Genomic DNA, 8,213 nt, shown 5'->3' with positions numbered 1-8,213 from the left:
AGAACAAGAACGCAAAAAACTTGCTAAATATTTCTACTGCCTCGGCATTCCTATTAACACAACTTAGCCCTTTCCTTGTAACAGCACTCAGATGCATGGTGCTGCACCCTGATGCAAAAGGGCGCTTCTGTACAAGTCATAAAATTATTTCCAACAAACTTCTTTTTAGTTGGCTTGGGTTTTGGGACATTTGTCGATGCCAGTGAACGGGCAATTCTGTCTCTTTTTTTGTCTTCTTAACAACACTTTGTTCCTTAAAAAAGCTGCAAGGATTCATTGGTTAGGAAGATAGGTAAAGTTCGCCCTTACAGAAGAAAAACAGCATGCAGTGCTCTCCCAGCCTAACTTCAAGCTGAGCGCTTCAAGGGCATGAAAGAGCGGAAAGAAGGGAGAATAGGGCGCCGTACGAAGCGCTGCTGCGAAAGAGACTTAATAGAGCACGGGACAAAACCATGTTAAGGAGGCAACAATCTTGCGCATCATGATCTGGCGCTGCGGAAGCTTGAGCGCTGATCTCTATCGTCATTGTGAAACGTCCGACGTCACTTTCTATATCTCGATGATTTCGCCATGCATCAAAAGTTCGAGGCCGGGGCTAATAGTGCTAAAAGGAATTTTCCGACCACTTTCAGCCGTGGAGGACAATGGTGAGAAAGAATGAATAAGTCAATGGCGGAAATAAGAGAGAGCGCCGTATTAGGAAGAGCGAAAATTGCCGAAATGACATATCAGTTTGTGTGTGAGAATGGAAACAGGAAAAAAATATTAGAGCAGAAGAGTACGACATACAACGCATTGAGCACAAAGTAGACTAAACTTAGAATATAGAATATTAGACGGATAATGTAATGTCTATTGTTATGAAATATAATCTTAACCAAGCTCACCTGAGATGAGATTTGCACCGTCCTTTGCAGAGACGGTGCAATGACACCGTCTCTGCAAGGGACATTGGCCTATAATTTTGCCTCGAAGAGACTTAAGGTGGAAGAGGACAAATTTGAATCAATTATTTGACCATTTTATGGTGCATGAATATTTTAAACCTCCGAGCCCAGTGTCGCGTAGGGACACCAGAAAGAAACATAGATATCAGGTAAACAACTAGCGCAATATGAGCGCAATAGCGCAATATGGCATGTCTGAAATGTCTCCCAGACGCTGAACTCAGACGCGCCAGACACTTCATAAAGCAGCTCTCAATGGGCACGGTATTCATGGCCATCTCACTGAACAGTAACAAAGAACGCCTATCACAGCAGTGGAGGACTCAGTTCCGGCCTGGCACCGTAACCGTCTACGGCACGTTGTGACACGGGTGGCAGCACCATCGTAACATTTGCGTACAGGCTCTGCCCACAAACATGCAGTCGGAGCTACACCAGGGAAGACGGGAAGCGAGCGTTTGGGCGCGGGAACATAGTACGGTAGTAACTCGGGGGTATATTACGTGGACGTTGGCGGACCGGTAGCGGTGGGTACTACCCGGCAGCTGTACTCCACAGGGAAACGCAGGTGAATAGCCTCTCCTTTAAGGCCCCACCTCTATACAGGCGGAGGAGGTCGCTATCGTGTTAGCTTTCTCACGCCAAAATTCGAAAGTAATCGTTACCGACTCCCGCAAAGCCTGCACTCGCTACAGTTCAGAAGAGATCCCATCCCTCGCCTAAGAGATTCTGTTTTCAAGCATAAGTGTCGCGTACCCCACTTTAAAACGCTTGGTATGGACACGAGGTTATCAAGTACTTAGAGGGAACGAGGCCGCAGACGCGGCTGCCCAAGCGCTCATTCCCCGGCTACCTCATTTGGACATGGATTGGACCTCGCAACTGCTGCTGCTGCGACACAAATAAATTGTGGAGCCGTATTGTTCCCAGCGCTGTCGATATCCATCCCTCGCCAAGGACCTGGATAGGACACGAGAACGTACTCTACGCCGACTCCAAACAAACACGTTGCTCCGCCCGGCTACATTACAACACTTTGACCGCGCGGTTACTGACAGGTGCAATCACTGTCGGGAGACAGCCGATGTCTACTACAAGGTGTGAGCCTGCCAGATGACCACAGCCATTCCCCTCTTTCCAACCCTGCCCGAGGGGCTGGAAAGCGACCTTGCTTAGCTGCTACGATCTCGGGACCCAACAGGTCCTCACTGCGCGTGCCAAACGAGCGGTATCGTCCTGCGACGTGCCGCACTGAGGATGTCACCTAGTCTGTGGGGCCCCTTTGGGGGCTCACACGCTCTCGTTTTTTTTTAAGTTCCAACCACTGTCATCATCACCACCGTAATAAGCGCGGGCGTATGCGCGTCCTGACAAGGTCACATGCGGAGAGAATGAAGAGCTTTGTGCTGGAAAATGCCGAGACGTTCCCGCAGCGGCGGTTATGTTTGAAGGCCTTTCGAAATTTTTTTACTTGTTATATATTTAGAGAAAACAATAATTTCAGCAGCTAGAAATCATATTTGCTAGCACTTATTTGGTCACGAGCGGCAAAAGAATACATAGGCACAGGACAGACGCTAGTCTTCCACTGCCATTTATTGGTAAAAAAAAATATACAACATAACTCTTATCACGGTGCTGAAAATCACTTGCAAATATGATAGCGCTAGCAAGTATGATTTCGAATGCCTTCCAACTATCCCAAGTTCCAGTTTTAATAAATTTCACCAGTTCGCTTTATTAGGAAGAGGTACGAAACAGCTGTCAATTGAAATTTAGTTAATGACCCGGATAATTAGCTGGAATTTGAAATAACTGTCACAGAGGTAAGTACGGCGAGGTAAACTGCGAAAATTAATAGTAGAGGCCGCCGTTAGCAGATATTTAGTGATGCAAGCACATTGTTCTAAGCGCATGAGTTTCTTCGACGTCTTCACTTGGAGCCAAATTCTGAAAACTCATAATTCCCGAAATTCCTCCCGTGCTTATTTCTTGCAATCGACGCCATGACATGTTATGATCACGTTCGGCCGTCGTGCTATGACTGTCCCTGAACGGCGTGCCGGGAATGACAGGCGTCATGTGGCTGATTACATTTAATAAAGGGGTGAGCTGTGTTAAATGGTGCTGCCCATGGTTGGAACATTTATTGCGAAATTACGGAGACTGCTTGAACGAGGCCCATTTGTTAAGGCTGAATGCCATCCGTTGCAACCTCCGTCTATACTCGGAATAACCTGGAACCTCGTAAGAAAAGGAGGGCTCAGAAACACTTATTTATGTTACAAATCGCGACCCTCCAATCCAGACGAGCCTGCATCGAGCTTACACCCTTCACATCAGGCGCGTCTTTTCATTCGAAACCGCTCCGTGGCATGAAATTGGAAAAGGCCTCCAAGGCGACGATGACGGTGAGAAAAAAGATCATCTCAGGGACGGTAGCCGATACCCACTACAGTAGCAGTATCCACCCTGGGGTTACCATTTCTCAAAGTTTAGTTTACTAGCGCGTTTTCATATCCAGTCACTTGCGGTGCTGCCACTGTTTACCCTCGATATACTTAAGTTGTCTGAGCGGGACCGTGACTTCATGCATTTCTCAGAAAACGATGCTGCTGCCAAAGCGGCTTTCGCCGTTCAAGTCTGAACTACTTCCTTTCGTCTATCTTTAGTTTCTTGCTTTTTTCTGCGTACTACTTTTCTAAAACTTGAAGATGCCTGGTCAATATCACGGTCGCTAACGCAAAACATTCCATTTTTGTAAGGGTAAAAGAGCACAGTGCGCAGCGACGAGGACAACCGGTAGCGTATCCACGCAAAGCTGCTTATGTCCTTCTGCTCTTCTGGTTCTGAGCCGTGTATCGCATTTCATACGCCACACGGCTTCTCCACGTACTCTGAATAAGCCGAAAGAAATGTGTCTGAGTCTGGCGCTCTGCAATGATTTTCTTTTTGAATGTTCTAGAAACCATCCACCTTAAGGCATTTTCAACACTTCGTAATATTTAGCAACAATGATGAGCGGTAATGCGTGTATTCGTTGCGGTAATACGCTCAGGTTTAGCTACAGAGTAAAAAAATTCGCACCCTTAAAGGTGTAGCGCTCAGGGCTGCACCCTTTTCACACCATCATTTTTTCTTATTTTTTGGAAAAGGGTGCGCTGAGAACGCTAGCACCTTTAATACACCCATATACCCTTCAAAGCTGCACGGGTGCAAGGGGGTTGGAGCCCCTTCGGGTGCAAGAGTGCGTAAGGGTGTACGGTATTCTTTGACTTGTCGAACAACATTCCAGTAGTTCAATCAAGCGTGCTTCTAAAATGATGCTAGCTATTCGAGTTTTCCCTTAAAACACAGTTGCAACCTTGATGCGAGCAGCTATGACTGGAGTCTGTGTCCCCAGAATGCGATAATTGACTGAAATATTTTAGCTGAACTGCTAAGCGTCACTGACTCCAAATAGGAGGTCGCTGAAATGGCACATATACACTTAGAGAAAGTTTGAGCGGAAGGGTATCTGTCGTTTCAGCCGGCATCTTCGCTTCGGTGGACGCGGTTGTTGCCACGCGCGTCATTGCACAGCAAGGAGGTCCAGAAACAACGTGAGACATACATCTGTGTATTATAATTAGAGTTGGAAATGCCGTAACGTTAGTGCAAAGTTACATAGGTCGTTAGCAGCTTTTCGTACGAAATGTTTAGCTGCTATTTAAGAGTGCACCCCAAAAAAGAAATTGATCAGCGCCTTTTAAAGCAATCAAACCTATGAAAAATTAAAGCAGTCTGAAAAAGGGTGCGACAAGCATACTTTGCATCTTTTTACTTAGCCAAAAAAAAAAAATAAGGGTGCAACTGTAACGATCCCACCCTTGCTATGGGCGCGACGAGCATATTTTGCACCCGTTTGGGAGGGTGTAAGGGTGTGAGTTATAGACACCAAAATGCACCCTTAAGGGTTCAAATTTTTTACAGTGTACTCATACACGATAGGCACGTTCACGGCATTTCTCCGTCGAAGATGAATGAAATATATTTCGCGGCTTCACAGGGCTAATGGACATGGATAAAAAAATCTCTGCCTCTCCCGTAACCGAGAGTAGAGTAAGCATGAAATGTTTACGGGCCTAATGTCATCTCGGTGGACACCCGAACCGCACCGTACAGGAAGGGAGGAACGCCACCACCCGTTCAGCGCGATGCCTTGCCATTTGAACGAAAGGTTTTTTGAGGAAAGGAAATGGCGCAGTAATTCTCTGCCATCTCGGTGGACACCCGAACCACACCATAATGGAAGGGAGGAACGCCACTACCCGTTCGGCGCGATGCCTTACCCTTTGAGCGCAGCGCTTCTCCCCCGGGCCCCTGTGCGCCTGCGCGGCTTTGCTTCGATGCGCGAAGCCCCTAAGAGATCACGTATGACAACGAAGTGTATCGTGGCATTTATGTGCTTTTTGCACGCGTTATTAGAAATCGGAAATTATAATTCCGTGCATTATCAAACGCACAGCGACTGATATCTTGATAAACATTGAGAAGGCACTGGCAGCAGTTATTTTTTGTGACTCCTTTGGAGACCAACCAGCGCTTGCATGCCGGTCGCGTAGGAGGGCTTACAGAGTCTCGTTAAATCTCGCTAAGTCTCGTACGGTGCCCGGATGTTCTCGTTTCAGAGCCCGGATGACTGGAATTCAGTGCCCGGATGACTGGATTTCAGTGCCCGGATGATGGCTCTCGGTCTCGGCGTGACGTCACCAAACTGCCGACAACGGGGGCTAAAAGCATTTCATGCTTAAAAATCTCTGCCTCTCCCGTAAACGAGAGTAGAGTAAGCATGAAATGTTTACGGGCCTAATGTCATCTCGGTGGACACCCGAACCGCACCGTACAGGAAGGGAGGAACGCCACCACCCGTTCAGCGCAATGCCTTGCCATTTGAACGCAAGGTTTTTTGAGGTTTTTTTGAGCAGTTATTTTTTGTCTCATTTGGAGACCAACCGGCGCTTGCATGCCGGTCGCGTAGGAGGGCTTAGAGAGTCTCGTTAAATCTCGTGAAGTCTCGTACGGTGCCCGGATGTTCTCGTTTCAGAGCTCGGATGACTGGAATTCAGTGCCCGGATGAGTAGATTTCAGTGCCCGGATGACTGGAATTCAGTGCCCGGATGAGTGGATTTCAGTGCCCGGATGACTGGAATTCAGTCCCCGGATGAGTGGATTTCAGTGCCCGGATGATGGCTCTCGGTCTCGGCGTGACGTCACCACACTGCCGACAACGGGAGCTAAAAGCATTTCATGCTTAAAAACTGCTATTTCGACAACCCTTCCTAAGTTTTGTCTTGTCTGTCTTCGCGCGACCGCAAAGCACCACGTTATGAAGATAGATCCCACTCGTCAACTTACCCACGCTTGTGCGGCCAGTTGCTTGATACTCAGCTGCAAAACAGCTGGAAAAGACGAGTGCGGTTCTATGGATATTGCATCCAAGTCAGAAACGGTGTCTGGTGCACGCAAATATATGTCTGGTAAGAACAACCCATGAGAGCGATGCTGTTTGTCAGAAGAGACCGCGCAGCTCGCCGCCGAACCACTGGGTCAGAACACCCAGCTCTCTCGCGAGGTGAGCGGAGTGTGCCTACTCCGGATGCTGCTGGTCAGTACCCTTTTTTTCCTTGAAGCAGTACGCAGCACGTTTCAGCCTTAGAGCGATCCATATGATGTTACCTTTTGGAATAGGACAAAACACGCGTAATTCTTCGGATGCTGAGACCTCAGCACTGAGCGTGTGGCCCACGTGACGAACGATTAATTCCACTATTACCATCCCTCTACCTTCGCTTGAAAAGTAAAATCATAATTATTTACCAAATAGCTTCTGTTGCGCCGCAACAGTTACTGCACCAGGATGAGAAATAATGGACCCAGATGATATTCCGCCTCACGCATTTTTGATCATAGGTTCCAATGAGAACAAATAAGTGATAGCATGCTAGTGTTTCGTATGACCATTAGGGTGCACGAAAAAAAAGTAAAAACTCTGAATTGATTGAGTAAAATTGGCAGTTGTGTTCAAAGGCGTCCACTATGTCGTCCCCCATGCCTGAGTCGCTTATGGACTTGAAAGCCCGGAAGCCATAAACCAAAATATTGGTTGACGAAATATTGTTTCCTTGGCTGGACTGTTTGGAGGACGAGCTCTAATTCTGCAAATGCAAGACGCCTTCTAAAATGATGATAAAAATTTAATTATTCGATGTTGTTAATTACCTAGCTAACCAAAGTATTCTTTCTTTTGCCTGGTGCTCGGTCCCGGTCGCGGTGGTGGAATTTCGATGAAGGCAAAATTCTAGAGGCCTGTGTATTGTGCGATGTCATTGCACGTTGAAGAACCCCAGGTGGTCGAAATTTCCGGAGCCCTTCACTACGGCGTCCCTGATTGCCTGAGACGCTTTGGGACTTTAAACCACCATGAACGAAACCAAACCTTACCTTGTGCACTCCCTTGCCCCCAATGCGGCTTCGGGATAAAATAATTAAAGAGCACAACCCCCTTCTATTTGGGAGCCTCTCTAAACAAACCCATAGTGTAATGTCATGTTTCAGCGTTAGGAAATTTTCTCCAAATCATAAATCCTTTGGCATTTACGCAATAATGGGCGTTCCAGAAAAACGCCAGTGTAAGGGATCGGTAGCGTTCGCGGGGGTCATTGGAACGCGGCTGGGGGTGCTCAAAGCGAAGCGTCTCCTTTCTTGGAACGCAGCCGCTCGCGAACGCGCCGGCAAGTATACGGGTGTCCCCCCACCCGCGGTACCGATTCGCACACGTGCTGGCACGGATGTGTATTTGTGTTTGTTTTATTTTTATTTTGTGGTGGAGGGAATGTTCTCTGCACGTACTGGCACGACCGTGCGTTTGAGTTTGTGGAAAGGGCGTTTTGCCCTACGGAAGCTGGAGGGCTGGCCAGGCTCTCGATAAACCAATCATGTGAACATCGTAACGTGATTGGAAGCCACCAAATGTGGGCCGGGCCTTTAGGTCTTTAAAACCGGGCCCCGGAGCTGGAAGCGGGGTTCTGCGCTAAGGTGAGATGCAACGCATCTTCGGCAACGCCGAGTAGGGGCCTCCCCTAGTATTAGCCAGATCCACCTTTTTGTTGTTTGGTTTGTCCTTTTTGCTGCTTAATGTGTCTAGTGCCTTAACTTGTATCTATTGTAAATACTGTACATAAAATTTTAAGTGTTCGCCTTACCCCTGCGTCTCAACTGAACACA

This window comes from Amblyomma mixtum, chromosome 5 (genome assembly GCF_055824585.1).
Source record: "Amblyomma mixtum isolate Tamu chromosome 5, ASM5582458v1, whole genome shotgun sequence".
Taxonomy (NCBI): domain Eukaryota; kingdom Metazoa; phylum Arthropoda; class Arachnida; order Ixodida; family Ixodidae; genus Amblyomma; species Amblyomma mixtum.
This window is presented reverse-complemented; position numbering follows the sequence as displayed.